Source organism: Euphorbia lathyris, chromosome 1 (assembly GCF_963576675.1).
Source record: "Euphorbia lathyris chromosome 1, ddEupLath1.1, whole genome shotgun sequence".
NCBI lineage: Eukaryota > Viridiplantae > Streptophyta > Magnoliopsida > Malpighiales > Euphorbiaceae > Euphorbia > Euphorbia lathyris.
In genome coordinates this window covers 140174140-140190033 of record NC_088910.1, presented here as the reverse complement: position 1 = coordinate 140190033, position 15894 = coordinate 140174140, and the positions used below count along the sequence as shown (strand labels likewise).

General features: G+C 34.0%; 1 non-coding gene across 1 annotated transcript; it reads right to left on the bottom strand.

Moving 5' to 3' along the window:
* Positions 1-897: 897 nt before the first annotated feature.
* LOC136216042 (small nucleolar RNA R71) lies at positions 898-1004 on the bottom strand. Its single transcript, XR_010683038.1, has one exon. It is a non-coding gene; the product is annotated as a small nucleolar RNA R71 (small nucleolar RNA).
* Between the last annotated feature and the right edge of the window lie 14890 nt (positions 1005-15894).

Genomic DNA, 15894 nt, shown 5'->3' with positions numbered 1-15894 from the left:
CTTGTAATCAAAATCTCAAGACGGAACTGTTCTCTAAACTCAATATAATATTTCTGTCTAATCCTAATTTACCCAAACCAAATTCCATCAATTAAACGTATTTCTTTTATTAAACCTAAACACGTGATTAAAACTAAATTAAAATAAAGTTTTAGTTAAAAAGCGTTCCCTGTGGGTTCGATATCTTTTATTACTACAAGCGTATACCGTGCACTTGCGGAAATTGCTCAACAAGTTTTTGGCGCCGTTGCCGGGGAACGCCAAAATTTTAAATTTTTTGTGTTTTATTTCGAATCTAGGTTTAAACATACTTATTTTAACTTTTATAATTTAATAATTTTCATTTACTAATTTATTTATTTTTCAAATTCTGTTTTGTAGGTAGTTTCGGTTCGTGCAAGATTTCAGGTTCATGCGCAGTTCTCGAAGTTCAAGCATTGTACCAGACCCTATAGACCCAGTAAAAACAAGAAAAACAAAAATAAGACTCCAGTAAAAACATTTACTGAGCCAGAAAAAATGGCAGACCCACCAACACTTATGGATTACGCTAGGCCATGTGTGGCCGGTGTGACCAATAGTATCGTTAGACCCAAAATCACCGCAAACCAATTTGAAATTAAGCCAGCTTTGCTTAATATGTTGCAAAATAATGTAACATTTTACGGGTTACCTAACGAAAATCCTAACACCCATTTAACAAATTTCCTTGAAATTTGTGACACTTTTAAAATCTCAGATGTGACTGCAGAAGCAATCAAACTTCGCCTCTTTCCTTTCACTTTGAAGGATAGAGCCAAAGAATAGTTAACTTCTATGCCAGCCGCAACTTTTGCCACTTGGGAACAATTAGCCCAAGCATTTTTATCAAAATATTTTCCTTTAGCAAAAACCGCAAGAGTCATAAAAGAGTTAACATCTTTTTCTCAAAATGATAATGAGACTCTTTATGAAACTTGGGAACGTTTTAAAGAACTTCAACGTTTATGCCCACACCACCAATTACCCGCTGAACTTTTAATGCAAACATTTTAAAATGGACTAAATCCTACAACTAGGGGTTCATTAGATGCTATGTCGGGAGGGCTATTTATGAAGAAAACATCAGCCCAAACGAGAGAACTTTTGGAGGAAATGGCAATCAACAGCAGTATGTGGCCCGCAGAACGTGGACATATGCCGGGGGCAAAACCATCATCCTCAACCACACCATCAGTTAAAGGTATAGTTGAACTTGATCCAGTCACGATGCTACAAGCCCAATTTTCTGCTTTAGCGCACAAAATTGATAAATTTATGGCACCACGCGATACCAATGGTAATCCAATCCAAAATCGGATTGGATTACGAAAATATGAGTGAGATCGAACAGGTAAATTTTGTCCAAGGGAAAAACCAAACTAATAATCCTTATTCTAATACTTATAATTCTGGATAGAGGAATCACCCTAACTTTAACTGGAAAGATAACAATAAGAATAATGCAAGTGCTAATCAAAATCGTACCACTAATTATCAAAATCAGTCAAGAGATACGATTAGCACTTTATTTTCTAAAATCGACAAGTTTATAGATGCTATCAATGGAAAAATAAGTAATCACGACGATGGTTTTAAACGGATCGAAAATAAATTCGATCAGCTTATTAAAAACCACTCATCTAGCATCCATAATTTGGAGGTTCAAATTGGTCAACTTGCTAAATCAATTCCATCCCGAAAAGAGGGAAGTCTTCCCAGCCATACGGAAGAAAATCCGAAAGAGCAGGTGAAAGCTATCACTCTTCGTTCAGGAAAAAATTATCAAGGGCCAAAAATGCCCAAAGATGCAACATTATCAGGAACTGATTTACCAAAGTCCAAAGAAGATATCTTAAACACAAATAGTTCACCATTGGACACAAGTACCAAGACTTTTGTACCCAAGCCACCTTTTCCGCACAAAGTTCGAAATAAGGACTATGACAAACAACTTTTAACGTTTTTGGATAAACTTAAAAATTTGCACATCAATTTAACGTTCATGGATGCAATCACACAAATTCCTAACTATGGTAAGTTTTTAACAGATTTAATTTCAAAGAAAATCAGTTGGGAAGGAATTTCATCCATTTCGTTAACTGAAGACCGTAGTTCAATCGTGTCAAGTAATTTGCCCACTAAACTCAAAGATCCCGGATGTTTTACTATTCTGTGTAAGTTGGGAGATATTGAATTCCCAAGTTGTCTTTGTGATTTAGGAGCAAGTATCAAACGTACCAATATGGTTTTGCAATTAGCGGATCAAACCACTAAGAGGCCATATGGTATAATTGAAGATGTTTTAGTCAAAGTCGATAAATTTATTTTTCCTACCGATTTTGTTATATTGGACTTTGCATATGATGTAAATTGCCCTTTAATTTTCGGTAGACCGTTTATGAACACGGGACGCGCTCTAGTAGATGTGTCGGAAGGGAAGGTAGTTTTAAGGATAGGAGAAGATAAGATCGAGTTTAATATGAACAAAGCGATGAAATACCCTATGGAGGAATTCGCTTGTATGAAACTTGATTTAGTCGAGGAATGTGTCAATGACGTAATTCAGAGTGAAGAAATAATTGAACCTATAATAGGTGAGGAATTAGAAGATAAGGACCCAGAGCCTTTGATTCGAGAAGATGGACCAGTTCCGCCTTCAATTGTAACACCCCCTAAATTAGAACTTAAAGAGTTACCCAGTCATTTGAGGTACGCTTTCTTAGGAGAAGGCGATTCTCTACCTATAATTATTTCTAACAAATTAACAAACGATCAAGAAGAAAAATTGAAAGATGTTGTTAGAAATAGGATAGGAAGTATGGGATGGCAAATTTCAGACCTAAAAGGAATTAATCCTAGTATCGTAATGCATAGAATTCACTTAGAAGAGGATAAGCCACCTAAAGTGGATAGGCAAAAACGCTTAAATCCGAACATGAAAGAAGTAGTCAAAAATGAGATTACTAAACTTTTAGACAATGAAATCATTTATCCGATCTCGGATAGTGAATGGGTTAGTCCAATCCATTGTGTACCTAAAAAGAGAGGCATAACTGTTGTAAGAAATGATGAAGGTGAACTGATACCTACACGAACCACCACCGGTTGGAGGGTTTGTATAGACTATAGGAACCTAAATAAAGCAACTAGGAAAGATCATTTTCCTCTACCTTTCATTGATCAAATGATCGAAAGGATAGTCGGTCATGCATTTTACTGTTTCCTAGACGGTTATTCCGGATTCTTTCAAATTTACATTTACCCGGATGACCAAGATAAAACAACCTTCACGTGTCCTTACGGAACATTTGCATATAGGAGAATGCCTTTTGGTCTATGTAATGCACCAACAACATTTCAACGATGTATGACAACAATATTTAATGACTTCATTGAAGATATAATGGAAGTTTTCATGGATGATTTTTCAGTTTATGGAGATTCTTTCGATGCATGTTTAGAGAACTTAGATAAAGTATTGTCTAGATGTGAGGAAACGAATTTAGTATTAAATTGGGAAAAATGTCATTTCATGGTAGACGAAGGAATTGTTTTAGGTCATAAGATATCTGAAAAAGGTTTAGAAGTGGACAGAGCAAAGACTTCAGTTATAGAAAAATTACCCCCACCAACCACTGTTAAGGGAGTTAGATCATTTTTAGGTCATGCAGGTTTTTACAGAAGGTTTATAAAGAACTTTTCTGTAATCTCCAAACCACTTACTAATTTGCTTATGAAGGATTCCACTTTTGATTTTAATAAGGATTGTTTACAAGCTTTCAATACTCTGAAAACAGCTTTAGTCAGTACACCTATAATATCGAAACCCGATTGGAATCTACCTTTCGAAATTATGTGTGATGCAAGTGACTTAGCTGTAGGATGTGTATTAGGTCAAAGGAAGGATAAGAAACTTCATGTTATATATTATGCGAGTCACACATTGTCCGGTGCACAGTTGAATTACACCACAACTGAAAAGGAAATGTTAGCAGTAGTTTTTGCATGTGATAAGTTCAGATCTTATTTGTTAGGATCTAAAGTCATCATCTATACAGATCATGCAGCTTTACGATATTTATTTGCTAAGAAAGATGCAAAACCGCGTCTTATTAGATGGGTTTTATTATTGCAAGAATTTGACATTGAGATTAAAGACAAAAAGGGAGTTGAAAACCTGGTCGCCGATCATCTATCAAGACTTGAGGATGAAAACGGTCCCATCGGTGAAACATCAGGCATTCGAGATGATTTCCCCGATGAACATCTCATGCAAGTACAAAGTGTCATAGCTACATGGTATGCGGATATAGCCAATTACTTAGCTGCACATGTTGTGCCAGATGGATTGAATTCTCAACAAAAGAAGAAATTCTTTTCAGAAGTTAAGAAATATTTTTGGGAAGATCCATTTCTGTTCAAAACATGCGGCGATGGAATACTTAGGAGATGTGTTAGTGAGTTTGAATATGACTCCATAATGTTGGAATGTCATGCTAGCGCTTACGGAGGTCATAATAGCGTAAGCAAAACAGCAGCTAGAATACTTGAATGCGGATTCTTTTGGCCTACTCTGTTTAAAGATGTCCGTTCATTTATTATCCGCTGTGATAAATGTCAAAGAACATGGAATATAGGAAGGAAAGATGAGATGCCTCTTACGAACATATTGGAAGTTGAAATCTTCGACATATGGGGGATCGATTTCATGGGTCCTTTTCCTACTTCTTTTGGCAAAAATTACATATTAGTAGCCGTAGATTATGTTTCAAAGTGGGTTGAAGCAATTGCAACCCCGGCAAATGATTCTAAAGTAGTTGTTAAGTTTTTAAATTCAATATTCTGTCGATTTGGAGTTCCTAGAGTTATAGTAAGCGACGGTGGTACTCATTTCGTAAATAGAAGTTTTGAGTCACTTATGAAAAAATACGGAGTACACCACCGTATCTCTACGCCATACCATCCTCAAACGAATGGTCAAGCAGAAATTTCAAATAGAGAACTCAAATGGATACTTGAGAAAACAGTTTCGTCTTCTAGAAGAGACTGGGCACATAAACTTAACGATGCATTATGGGCATACCATACTGCATTTAAAACACCTATCGGAATGACACCTTATAGATTAGTCTATGGTAAAGCTTGTCATTTGCCGGTTGAATTAGAACATAAAGCATATTGGGCTATAAGAACCCTTAATTATGATTTGCAAAGCGCAGGGAAAAAGCGTTTGTTCGACTTAAACAAGTTGGATGAATTACGCTATTTGTCCTACGAAAATGCAAGAATTTATAAGGAAAAAGTTAAAAAGTGGCATGATACCAAAATCAAAATTAAAAACTTTAATGTTGGGGATAAAGTCTTACTTTTTAATTCGAGATTAAAGTTATTTCCAGGTAAGCTAAATTCTAGATGGACTGGACCATTTTTTGTTGTTAAAACATTTGATTACGGAACTTTGGAGCTAGAAAAATCCAATGGCGATCGATTTAAGGTTAATGGTAACCGTTGCAAGATTTATTTCGACGGAGCTCCAATTCAAGCAATTGAATCCGTGGATAAATTCTATGAAAATTAATTCATTTAGTTTTCATGTTTTTAATTTATAGTTTTTCTTATTTTATATTCATAATTTTTATTCTTTTTTCTTTTTTTTTTTGTTTTTTTTAATTTATTTATTTTTATTTTTATTTTTTATTTTTATTTACTTTGATTTTTTTTTTTTTTTTGATTTTTTTACTTTTGTGTACATATAAGTTTTGTCCACATTAACATTTTAATTTAGTCATGTTTTGAAAATGATTTCATTAAGTGTTAAGTGTTATTGAGAAATTAAATATGAAGAAATCTCAGTTGAGATTTTCCATGTTTCAGGATTTGGAAATCTCAGTTGAGATTCCGAAAATCTTAGTTGAGATTTTCTGTCTTTTTGCAATTGAAATAACTATAAGGGATTACAGTCTTCTTTCTTTAAAATTTCTGTCAGTTGAATCAAAAAGGTATCACTTTGGCACCTTTTTCTTTTTAACAGACACAACCTTTCACTTATAGGTCTTATATATTCCTGTAGGATCAGACTTCTCCCATTTCATTTTATCTTTCTGAAATTCTTTCTCAAATTCTCAAATCCTACAGACTTCATTTTCTTCTCTCTCACAGACATAACTAAGTCTTTGAAAAACGTTCAAAAACACACTTCTGCTCAAAGCAGGAAAGTTGATATCTCCGATCGTTATGGTGCATGGTTTCCTATTTATAACCATGACGAAGGGAAACGCTTTCTGCAATTCAGATATGCTCAATTCTTTGGCATGATGTATATGGACGAGTTTCTGAACGAGGAACTCGGGATAAGCGAAGACATTGATCGCTATCTTACTAATTTGGGTTGGACCAAATTTGCTTCTATGAAATTTCCTATAATTGGAAATTGGGTTCTGGAATTTTTATCCACTGTTCGATTCGTCAATAAGAGACGTGTTCGTCTCAGTTTTCGTTGTGAGGGGAAGGTCTTCACTTTTGGATATCCAGAACTACATAATTGGTTTGGCTTTCCACCCCGAGACACAACTCAACCCCATCCTGGAAGGGATATGACTTCTAGAGATATATGGAGGATGTTAACAGGATTTTGGCGATTCAATCCACGTATTGCCTTCAACAAATCCATCAATTCTAATTCCATGCTGTATCTACATAAATTCCTCTGTCACAGCCTTTTTGGTCGAGTCAGTAGCAATGTTGTGAAAGATACTGATCTTTATGTGTTGGGCGACATTTTCCAAGGCAACTCAGTGAACTCCTCGAAGATTCTAATGGAGGGGTTAGTTGCTGCTTCCCGTTCGAAGAACCGGAAGATTGGGTTCGCCAACATCATTTGTGGAATCATATTAGGAGCCAAGGGAACCATTTCTGTCCCTTGGACTGATACAGAACCGTTTCCTATTCTAGACTACGAGTTCTTGGAGAACGAGGGGCTTGTCAAACGAGTTTTTCGTTCTGGTCCAACATTCCTTTCTGCACCAGAGAGGCAAGTCTTCATTCCAACGAAGATTAATAGGGCCAATGCACGTCATCTGTCATCTACTTAGGGATATAATATGAGTTTCTGTTTTGTTTTATTATATATGAGTGTTTATATTTTGTGTTTTTAGGAGTAAGATATTTTTTTTATGTAATATATATTAAGGTATTGTTATATTTTAGATTATAATAAATAAAAGTGCATTAATTCCTTAGTTTATTTCTTTTATTTAAGGAACAACCCTTGGTTTTTCTTTAATTTAATGTTTCAGTTTTGTTTATCTCAGTTACAGGGATTAATATTCACATTAATGTCACTTAATTATAAGAGGAATTGGGTTAGAAGTGTTAAAATCAGTTGAGATTCCGAATTCTCAGTTGAGACAGCAAGAGGACCACTTTCAGCAAAATTTTAGACTCCCTACGTACTTGCTGTCGCGACTGAGATTTTGAAAATCTCAGTCGCGACTTGCGACTTCCAGTCACGGGATTTGGGCGAAATTTTACCTCATTTCCTATTCCTACTCTAAATACTTACCTATTCATCTATCCTAATCAATACCTATTACTTACACCTATTTAAATCACCTCTTTTTACACAAATCAATCATCTTTTCTCTTCCCAATACCAAGATTCACTCATCTTCCCCATAAATCTTTACCCTATTCATCTTCTTCTTCCCTAAACCACCACCATTATCTTTTACTCTTCTTTTCATCCTTTCATATTTTCTTCTTTTCATTCACCAAAATTCACAAACAAAATGCCTAAACAAAAGACCGTTGCTAACAAAACTAAGGCCACCGAAGTCAATCGATTACGGGTTCAATATGGAGCACCGTTCGATATTGCGACGGAAGCCGAAGGACGCAAATATCGCCGATTTTCTAATAGCCAAATAGAGTTCGCCGACATGCTTTTTCTTGACACCGACATGGTAAACACACTTTCTTTTACCGAGTGTATTGATGAATTTCTTTCCGTTCTTGGTTGGAAACGATTTTCTAGTATGCGTTTTCCTAGTCTTAAATCGCATATTATTGAGTTTTTGGTTACTCTAACCTATGACAAGAAGAAAGGAGTTATCTCTTTTCGGAATGATGGAGTTCGTTATAACGTTGGGTATGCGGCCATGAACCGTTGGTTTGGCTTTGCTACTCGGAATTTTTATTCCAAACCAAAGCCTTTTAATTCACACACGGTTTGGCAATCTTTAACCGATTTAGATGTTTTTAATCCAAAGAATACATCTAGTAAATTGCTTAAGGATGATTGTATCTTCTTTCACAAGTTTTTATCATTTTCCTTATTTGGTCGGGTTGAAAGTTCAAAAGTGCAAGTTCGTGATTTATTTGTGTTGGATAGTATTTTTAAGGGTTTGACCATTGATAGTATTGAGATGATATTTACTAATTTAGTTCGAGCTTCCAAGTCCCGTAATAAGCAAGTGCCTATGGGTAATTTAATTACCGACATTGTTTTGGGTGCTCGGGGTGAATTAGTAGATTATCAAAATATGCCCCATGTTGGTTTACCTTCATTGGACCTCACGGCACTTCAAAGGGCCAATTTATTGAAGAAAATGGGACCACCTGCCTTTATCTCTTATGAAGCTCGTACAAGACGTGTTTTTGCTACCATGAGTAGTGAAGCCTCGAGTTCTCAAGGTTTGGGTGCCCAAGATGATGAAGAGGATGATGAAGAGGAATTTGATGAAGAAGAGGAGGAAGAGGAGCATGTTGATGTTAATGCCAACGAGCAAGCAAATGTGGAACCGAATGAAGAAGAACAAGTTGGATGGCAACGTGTTTTGACACAAATGAACGAGCATAACCGTCACATGAATTTACGGTTAGATGAAGTCGTTGCCAACAATACCGAAATGAGTTCGAGGATAAATACGATGGATGCCAATATCACTACATTGAGACGTGCGCACAAATCTACTCGTCGCCGGTTGCTATCTTTCTTCCGACGCCAGGGAGTTGAGACTACGCCATCACCACCGAGTTCACCTTGATAGGTTTTATCCTTTCCATCTTTAACTCATTTTCGTTTTTATTATTATGTCTTGTTCAATTTGGTACAATATTTTTATTTATGTTTGGTACATTTATTTTTATTACCATGTTTGAATGTTATCGTACTATATTTTTCAATTCTAATTCGTATGGTTTATTTCGTACTATTTTTCATGTTTTATCGCTTTTTGCACCAATGAGGACATGGTCCAAATTAAGTGTGGGAGGAGATAATTCATATTCATTTTTAATTTTAAGTACGAATGAATGCAACGAATGAGAATGAACACTTTTAATTTTAAGTACGAATGAATGCAACGAATGAGAATGAATGCTATTTATTTAAATATAAATGCATGTTGTTATTCAATTTTAAGTAAAGTATAATATGCAACATTTTTCAAAAAATTTCAAAAACAAATGCAACATTTTTGCTTATAAAGTGCAACACTTTTAAAAAATAATAGCAATTTTTCATAAACATATATTTTTGTTAAAGTATATATATTTCATATGTTTCAAATAAATTCTATTTTCAAAATAATGTTTAGTATATTTTAAGGTTATCATTATTGTTAGAAATAATATTTCTATACGGGCCATATTTTTACAAATCTCGGATACGATTTTATAAAAAACGTCTCGAGTAAATGTATATAAATAAAATTTATTTAGTTTTAAATCTCTACTTTATATCATGAATTCATGATAAATATAAATCTTATTTTCAATTTTCAATTAGGTTTATAGGCATAAATCAAACTAACAATTTTAGCTTTTTAGCTCGATATGATTTTTCGTCTTACATTAAAAACCAATTGAAGTTTTTAAGGAAACTTTAGCCATAATACATGTTGAATTTCAAGTCAATATAGGATGAATGTGCTATTTTTCTTTCCCAATTTTATTTTCGTGTTAATTTAATCAAGTAGTCGTATTCTTAACTTTTGGCCACGATTGAGACCAACCTTATCACAATCGAGGTATGAAAGGGAAGAACATTAAGTACCGTTTACTTTTGGCCACGATTGCGACCACCCTTATCACGGTCGAGATATGAAAGGAACGTTAGAAATTAAAGCAAAATTAAACGTGTTTAAAGTTTTAAGTAACGATTGCGTCCACCCATGGCATGGTCGGTACCTCTTAAACGAACACGAAAGCAAATTAATTCATATAAAGTCACGGATGAGACCACCCTTATCACGGGCGTGACTAAGTGAATATATTAAACCTAAGTCCTTAATAAATCTATATTTGTAATAGTTTAGGTTTGGGAAAGGAAATTTTGTGCTTAGAAATGCCTTGAGACGAAAGATTCGGAAACATGCGTGCTTACACCGTCCCGAATACTTCAATATAAAAATTGAAATACAAGATGAATAATATATCTCTTTTACACAAGCTAGTTTGATACTTTGCGTATAAATTTACCATAAAAAGTTTATCTTTCGGTTTAACTAATTTAAAGAGGAATATATGGATATATGTTCTATTTATAAAGAGATTGATTAAAGAATAAATTCAGTGAAATTTTGCTCGGGACTAGCAAAAACTTAAGTGTGGGAGTTTGTTAAGCCCAAAATATACCTAAAATATCATATATAAATACGTTAAATTCACATTGAAATCGTGCTAATTATATTCATTTGGAATACTTTTACGTCTTTATTTACTTCTTTGATGCAAGGTACTTAATTATTTGGTTAAATCCAAATAGGAGCTAAAACGGAGCTAAAACGGAGCTAAAATGGAGGAAAAACCTAAAAAATGTACCAAGAATGCATATCAGTCAGAAGGACGCTCAAGGAGGATGAGAAGCAGTCGAAGAGACAGGGAGACAAGTCTCTGTCGCGACTGAGATTTTCAGAATCTCAGTCGCGACTTACGAAAGGCATCGCGGAAGAAGAACGAAATCTTCAACTCGCCCTTGTACCCCCTATCGCGACTGAGATTTTCAGAATCTCAGTCGCGACAGTGAAGTATTCTGCACATAATTCACATGTTTTAATCCGAACAACGCGTCTGTTCGTTTGGATAAAAGCGACCCTTCACCAACGGACACGACCCATCATTTACAACCCTTCAACAACTATAAATAAGTGATCCGTTTCAGAAATTGAGAGGTTGGAAAAGTTAGAGAAATTAGAGAAAAAAGTTATTATGTTGAGTTTCTGATTCAGAAAAGAATCAGAAAGTTAGATTTCATTTCTGTGTAAACAAACTTGCTATACACAAGTTGTTATTAGATTAGTTATAAACACAGTAGTATTAGTTTAGTTTCAAAGGTTGATCAGAGACGAGTTTTCATTCTGGTAGTGGACTGACCAGTCTCTATTCCGAAGAGCCAGCGAGAAGAATTGACGGCTGAAGCGAATGAGGTTTGACGCGCCTACGGAGTTCGAGGGAAAGATTGACAACCCGGATCTCAAAGTTTTCGTTACAATGCTCTCCAAGTTTCTACTTCTCTGTTAACTTGTGAAGATTCACATTTCATTAATGATATACTTATTTATTCAATACATTCTTTCTGTTGTTATTTTGATATTGTTCTGACAAAATAATTTTCAAAATGATAAATTGGTGTTTTTATTAAAACGTTCTATTCCATCTTATTCATATAAGAACTTTGTTGAACACTTGACAGATTTATTTTTATGGATGATATGATCGCTGATCGCGGCTTATCAGACATAAAATACTAGTTTGATTAAGGTAGCAATCTGCTCCGATCCAGAGAGATTTCTACGGTTCAAAGCCATTTAATTGAATAAATCCCTATATTGTTACATGTCCATAATCTTTCCAAAGTTAAAGTTGTTTTCTTTGCTTTATGAAAATAAGTTTTATAGCTTCTATTTATTCCAATTACAGAAGTATCTGTCTTGTAATCAAAATCTCAAGACGGAACTGTTCTTTAAACTCAATATAATATTTCTGTCTAATCCTAATTTACCCAAACCAAATTCCATCAATTAAACGTATTTCTTTTATTAAACCTAAACACGTGATTAAAACTGAATTAAATAAAGTTTTAGTTATAAAGCGTTCCCTGTGGGTTCGATATCTTTTATTACTACAAGCGTATACCGTGCACTTGCGGAAATCGCTCAACATATTCCTATTTGTCTAATTTATCTACTTTCTTTTCTTAGCTTTTGCTATTTTGTCTGATTTATTTTCTTTCATTTCTTAGCTTATTCACTTTTTTATTTTAGTTTCCTATTTATGTAAAACTTCTTGTTATATAAAAAAGAGATATCTTTAGTTATGTATAAATTCATAGGTTATGGTTAATGGCAAATACAAGGAGAATCAGTTCACTTTCTAAAATGACCTAATGTCTACCACCTAAAAGCATTGTTTAGCGTCAGTAAAACTGACATTAATTTTTTTCTAAATAAAAAATACTCCTTAACTTGTAAGTAAATTTCAAAATAACTTATTAAATTTTTCTAGACAAAAATAGCTCTCACTTTTAGAACTTTCATCATGTATTATTCAAACACTTATAAGCTTCGGGAAAAAAATATGGTGTTCCCATTCTATTTCTAACACACGTCATAATGAAGAAAGGAAAATACCCACCCCACCCGGATGTGATTCGAACCCATGACCTCCCTAGTCATAGGTAAGCTCTCAACCACTAGGCTAAGAGTTTCACCACCATACTTTAACCAAAGTTAATACGATTAAAGTAAAATAAATATGCTACTTGTCAAATATCCAGTGGAAGACATATAAAGGAATATGAAAAATGGGACGTCATATTTTGTAACTTAACCTTTGTTATTTTGTCTTTTCCAACAAAGAACTTACTTATGATTTCAAATCCACCTTTGTTTTGTCATACATTGGTAATAAGAAATGTATGTCTTTTGTTTTCTGTTAACTAACTGCATTATTTTGAGTAATTTTTTTGTGGTTTCTATCCTGTTCCAACGCAATTTACTATTTTTTTTTGCCTTTTTAATCTTTTTTTATTTTGTGTTTTATTCTCATAGAAAGGAAACAAAACAAAAGAAAAAGATGTGTGTTCTTATAATCTTTTTTTGCTTCTCTTTCTTCATCGCCTCTTCTGTCCAGACCGAATTCAGGTTCTTCCCTGATCATTGAATATAAAATTATGTAGTTTTTTTAATTATTATTGATGAACCTTGAATGTATTGTGAGCTTATATATGTATGGGATACCCTTGACTTTAGGACACTATCGTACCAAATATTTTTTTCGCCGTCTATGATATGAGAAGAATTTCACAGCATGGACAAAGAAGATAAATCTTGTTTGTGTCAAAGAACCAATTGAATTAAAAATTTAAGTTGATAGTTAAAGCCCAAAAATAATTCTTATTATTATCTCTGCCAGTTTGAACATTTTCTGTTTCTCCTCCTTTTTGTTGATATTACACTTCATAAATCCACCTATCCTAAAGTTTACTTACCTGATGAGAAATTTAATATCATATTAACTTCTAGCTACTTATAAAAATGGTAAAACTTAATATATGTTATTAGAATTAGTGGTATTTTAGTTAAATATATTGAATATATATTGTGATAATATTACATGTAGATGACAAGTACCAATATTCACTAGAGAACCAGCATAACCAAGTACATGGGTGGATATCAAATGATCCACCCGTTGGCTTCTGGATGATTTCTCCCTCCCACGAATTCCATGTTGGTGGGCCCGTCAGACAAGACCTTACCTCCCATTGTGGCCCCATTTGCATGAACGTTCGTAACTTCTATATCCATTCATTCATGCGTCAAACCTATAATTTAATGTCTGGTAGCTAATTTTATCGGGGTTCCATGTGAATGAGATACATTAATAATATAATTAAAATGCAGATGTTTACAAGCATCCATTATGTTGGGAAGGACTTTAATACATCATACCGAAATGGAGAAGCATGGAAGAAAGTTATGGGTCCTGTTTCGTATATCTTAATTCTATTTCCCCAACCAACGATCCTCTCGCGCATTGGAACGATGCTAAAGCACAGGCATCTGTCAATACACTACACATTCGTTATAAATATCATTATAAAAACATTATCTTACTTTTTTTTGTATATATAGATGTTAAGAGAAGAGAAAGGTTGGCCATACGATTTCATTCAATCTCTAGATTTTCCTTCCTCTAATCAAAGAGGGACTGTTATAGGTCAGCTAACAGTTGGAGATAAATATGCGAGTGAGAAGTCACCGGTGTATGCTGATTGTGCTTATGTCGGACTAGCTGCACCCGGTTTTCCTGGCTCTTGGCAATTCGAAGCTAAGGTATATAATCTTGTGAGTGATTATAATAAAATATATTCTTTAGCTTAAGCTTTTGGTGAAATTATTTACATAATTGGGTTACCAATGTTGTTTAAGGGCTACCAATTTTGGACTCGAGCTGATAGTAAAGGCAATTTCTTGATTAAAAATGTTCAACCTGGGACCTACAGTTTGTAGGCTTCGGTTCCTGGTGTAATTAGAGATTTCAAGCATAACTATGATATCACCATTACACCAGGAAAAACAACAGCATTAGGTTCACTTGTATATGGTCCAACTTTGTGGAGCATTGGAATTCCTGACCGTTCTGCTGTTGAATTCTATGTGCCTGACACCAACCCAAAACTGATGAACAAACTATATACTAATCATCCAACAGACAAGTAATTGATTACGTCTCGTTTATTAAAATTATTTGCCATAATAACACTGTTTAATTACTAATCCTTTTGTTGAACAGATATAGGCAGTACGGATTATGGGAAAGATATACTGATTTATATCCAAAAAATGATCTTGTTTATAATGTTGGTGTCTGTAATTACACTAAAGATTGGTTCTTCGCCCATGTTATAAGGTATATTAATTAATTGTTTCACTTGTTCATATCCTTGGATTAAACTCCATGTTAGCACATATATTACTCTTTAGTAGCATTTTTGCTTTTCGTTTCCATGTTTATGTCCATTTTTGTATGAAGGACACATTGTGAAGGTTATGTTTTAGAAATAGTGTTTATTTGTCCGTTCAACATAGATTAAACTTTCTTTGGGCTGGTTCTAATTATATATATGTGTGTTGGTTCATTTCTAGGAAAAAAAGGAAAAGATACATATGAACCAACGACATGGCAGATCGTATTTCCACTTCAAGTTGTTCAACATACTGGGAATTACACTCTTCAGTTGGCCTTGGCATCAGCTGCCATGTCTGAAATTCAAGTATATAATATTTTATTTCAAAGCCAATTAGGATTTTAAATTTCTTTTTATAATAATAAATGTAACAGCGCATTGTTAGCGGTACTAACAGAAATATTGTGTTTGTTTTGTTTACTGATTAGGTTCGATTCAACAACCAGAATGCTGTAAAGCCTCTTTTTACGACAGGATTGATAGGGAAAGATAATGCAATAGCAAGACATGGAATTCATGGGATGTATTGGTTGTATTGCATAAATGTACCGTGTAATAATCTTGTTGTAGGAAGTAATACTATCTTTCTAACTCAAACCAGAGATAATGGCCCCTTGTACGGTGTCATGTATGATTATATTAGTCTCGAAGCCTCTACACAACCTTGAAAATCTCTTCTATATGTTAATTATTATAAACATAATTTTATCAATGTAAATTGTTTATATACTTTTTAATAGAGAAATTATACTATTGATTCTCTTCCTTTACCATATTACTTTCTAGTATGGCTATCAAAAGCTAAAGATAGGCTGGTCGTAACTTGTGCATCTGTTGAAACTAGAAGATCATAATTTGATTCTCCTTAGTCATCAATGGTTTTTTTATTACTACAAGAAATT